This window comes from Pteropus vampyrus, unplaced genomic scaffold, assembly GCF_000151845.1.
Source record: "Pteropus vampyrus isolate Shadow unplaced genomic scaffold, Pvam_2.0 Scaffold42, whole genome shotgun sequence".
NCBI classification, from domain to species: Eukaryota; Metazoa; Chordata; class Mammalia; order Chiroptera; family Pteropodidae; genus Pteropus; species Pteropus vampyrus.
Genome location: NW_011888823.1, coordinates 677,940 through 682,081, shown reverse-complemented (window position 1 = coordinate 682,081; position 4,142 = coordinate 677,940). Strand labels below are relative to the sequence as shown.

The 4,142-nt window shown below is 37.9% G+C and overlaps 1 protein-coding gene across 1 annotated transcript in view; it reads right to left on the bottom strand.

Moving 5' to 3' along the window:
* The window catches only part of PAX3 (paired box 3), an 89,691-nt gene that overhangs the window by 28,693 nt on the left and 56,856 nt on the right, over positions 1 to 4,142 (bottom strand). The gene's annotated exons all lie outside the window — the stretch shown is intronic.

Below are 4,142 nucleotides of genomic sequence, written 5' to 3'. Positions count from 1 at the left end.
AAAAAAAAATCATGTTTAAATCTAGTATCTCAGAGTTTGGATACTGTAAGTGCAAATCTCAAGAAGAGACTCAGGAAGAAGCAGGCATAGTCTAATAAATTGCCCCAAAACTGAATTTCAGAGTCTGGGGTTCTGCTGAATGGGTGGGCAGCTTCCCAGGACTGCCGCCTCATTCGAGGAATACAGCACAAAACGAAAATAAATGCGGGACCCCGTGTTCGAAAACTTCGAAATGGCAATAAGAGAGCATAAATCCAAGCACAGGGCCCTTCTGAGTGTGGGGCTGGAGGCAACAGCACAGCTCGGTCCCTAGAGCCAGACCCACTGTGGCCCCCTCCCCACCAGAGCATGAATTTGCCTGTATTGATAAGCACTAGGGAAGGAGACCCACTAAATCTGTGTGTAGGTACCTAGGAAAGGAGGAGGAGCTGGGAAGCTGGAGAGAAATTCACAGAATCCAATATGGTGTCTGTGCGCTGTGGCTGTGATAGAGCCTCTGTTGTCCTATAGAGGGTTCTGCAGTTTGAGGGTGCACCAGACACAGGGCTCTGGGCAGCACAGCAGCCCTCTCCCAGAGGTCCTGGACGTTGGGGCAGGGGCAGAGGGCTGTCAGGAGGTCATCAGGCTGCAGACTCTAAGCAGCACAGCACAGGAACCCGAGCAGCCTCGTTCTTGAGAGCACGTCCAAATGTGATCGGAAAACTCCCCCAAGTAGCTGGGGGACCCTCTGGGGAAGGGGCTGAAGTGTGCGCTCAGCAAGTGAGGAAGGAAGGCCAGAAAACTGTGGATTATTAATGTCTACGTGAAGGTTATCATTTGTCCCCTCAGATCGGTGGGTCCTGGGAAATGCAGGTGGCGCTAGAGGCAACGTGAAAACGCAGTATCTCCTATGCTACTAATTGCCTCTTCCGCTCAAACTTAACTCTGCCTTGCAGAAATTTAAACTTTCATTCTACTTCAGCAGAAATGATAAGCTGCCCCAAAGGGTGCACATCCAAAATAACCCATAAACACAATGTTCAGTTTTCTAACATTTTAATACTTTACATGTTATTCATATGCAAACACTTGAAATCGAGAGACGAAATATATGACAAATTTTAAAAAAAACAAATACTTGTGCATAAAAGCAAAAGGAAACTATGATATACAAGGCTTTTACTGAATGTTAGCCATTATGCTTGGTTTCTCAACTATGTTATCTAATTTAATATAAAATAGTCTAATTTGATATAAATTAATTGTTGCAGAACATTTCGGGATTAACTTTTAGGATATTTTCATATTAACTTAAAGAAAATAGACTTTCTTGAAGTAGAGGAATATCTTAAAGGAGTCTTAACATGATAAGAAATGTGTCATGCATTGTGTTATAAATTTCAAAACCTACCTATAACTCTCACGTGTACATGTGTGTGATAAATGCGAGCCAAATTAAAAGAGCAATGGTTTGTTCCTAATTGGACAGCAGCATTTGTCAAACTTTTGAAGCATGACAATCACCTGAAAAGCTTGTTAAAACACGGATTGCTGTCCCCTTTCCCAATGTCTGATCCGTAAGTCTGGGGTGTGCTCTGAGAATTTGCATTTCTAACATGTTCCCAGGTGATTAATGAAGATTTTACTGATCCCAGAAATATTTTGAGAACCACCGTTACAGAATATTCCAATTTAACTATTCTGTTCCCACTCAGAATTCCCAAGTACAGAAAATATTTCCTGCCATGATTTATTAAAAAAATAATAATCGCTTCCCCACATATTTTAAATTAAAAATGATATGTGCCCCAAGGAACAAACTATTTATTTCTCTAAGAGGACGATACATTTCCATATAATGTTTTCCTCCCATGCTTCTGGTCTCTCTTGCCCTGGCTTTTCTTTCTAATGTGAAATTAGGTGAAAAACTCAACAGCGTTAAGGACTAACCAAAAACTTCCTCTGCCTGTGAGAAACTTAAATCATTGCTTGCACTTTCTCTTACTGTGATCCCATTAGGATAATAGTATGTGGAAATTTTCATGATTCCTTTGGGAATCTCCGGGGTTATTAAATCCTTCCAAGTAAATATGATGTGCCATGCACTGTCAGGTCAATTAATCAAAATCATCTCTGGTTCCTGAAGAAAAAGGGTTGCTTAGATTTACAAGTACCAGCGAGAGCTAATTCTGAGGGTCAAGACCACTGTGTTTCTCTCTAACAATCAGCAGCTCCCAGAATATAAACTCTGTGAGCTCAAGGCTTGTTCCCTTCCTTCTTCACTGCTGGAAGCCTCAGAACATAGTAGGTGCTCAATAAATACATGTTAAATAAATGAAAGTGCCAGGTAAAACTTAAGTTTTGAACTAACACTGATCGTTCTGCCACTATTTTATATTCTTAAATGGAAATTCTCCTCTCAGGAGTCTCCCATCTATTTTAATGAACTTTGGCGGGGGGGGGGCCTGTGAATCCTGTAAAATTATTTGGAATTTCTTGCAAGTATAACTGCATTTTTCTGGGAAATAATTATCAAATTTTTTCCAAGAAGATTGTGATTGGGGCAGGGGGTGGGGGAGGGAAGACAAAGTACTACCAAAAACTGGTGATTAAAGACTGATCATTTTTGGCAATATGAAGCCACAATCTTGCAAGTTAATTCTAACTTTTTCCCATCTGCAAACCTCAAAAGGATGTGGGCTTTAAAATATGTTAAGTCAGCAACCCAAGATTAATCTACCAGCTAAGGAATACTAGCTATTTCTAAAGATGGAAATACTATTTCTTAAATCACTCAATAGGAATAAAATTCATTATTTACACAGGACATGATTGACAATGCCCTGAATCTGAATCATTCAGTTTTTACCAAAAACAAATCTAAAACTTAAATCCCATTGTAATAGCACAAAGGGAATCATTTTGTTGAAGTTCACCTGTTTTACATATTCAGTGTTACTCAAAATACTAGAACAAATTAGATAATAGACACAAAGTATTTAATCTTATTAAATAGTACACCAAAGTAAAAACAACTTTTTTTTAGACAGCTCAACAAAAGGAAATTATATATTTTTCTGTACAGAATATCTAATGCTATGACTTGGAAACTGCAAGCAGCATTAGCAAGACAGTTATCTAAATGAGCAATAAATTGCCAGGATAAAGCAACTAAATTAAATATAATCTCCTCAGCAGTATAACCTCTTTGGACCACTTCTACTGCCCAGCCTTAATATTAAGGGGAAATTTTCAATTACATTTAAGTTGCTCAGTCATATTCTACACATGCCTTCACAAAATTTGCTTTATTATTCATTAATAGAGATATTAATCCAATTTCAAATTCCAGAATTACTCTCATAAGAAAATTCATAATACATGCTCTTTTAAGTTGACATTTTATTGCTTTAAATTGCATAACAATTCTCACATTTTATCCCAATCCATATTCTTATCAGACTTTGAAAGTTTTGTCTCAATTACCAAAACCTCTTCGCAATCTATTCTCTGACTTATACATTAGTTTAACTCAATGTTGCCAATGAACCTGGAGCAGACCTTACCACGAGGATGAGAATTTCTCTACCTTCCCCAGGTAACTGCACGAAAACTCTGTGAAGTAAATATTTACCTCATTCTACAGAAAAGAAACTGAGACTCAGAAAAATTGTTCAGGTCACACAGTTAGGGAAGCTAGGGTTTGATCCTGGTCTATGGGACTTCAAAGAACAAACTTTCTTTTTCTCTTCCAGCCTGGTGTGTCCTAAATAGGTGTTGATTTCCTTAATCTCTCATACACACGCGCGCGCGCACACACACACACACACACACAATCCTTTTGAAGAGGAATACCAGAAACAACACAAAATGGGAATACCAATGTATATTGCCACCCTTGATCTCATTTGTCCCAAATTTTCAAAAACTTTCTAGACTAAAATGAAATTTACAAAAATACGACAGTTCGATCAGTATTATATACCAAATCAAACAATTTTTCTAATTCAATTCAATTCAATGAACATGTATTGAACTCTATCAATTCAAGGTATAATTATTAAGCAACAATAAAGCACTAAGCAGATTCCATTTGCCAAGATAGCGAATGGATTTAAGAAGTTAAAATAGTCTGACCATTAGCAAGTATAAGAATCATCACA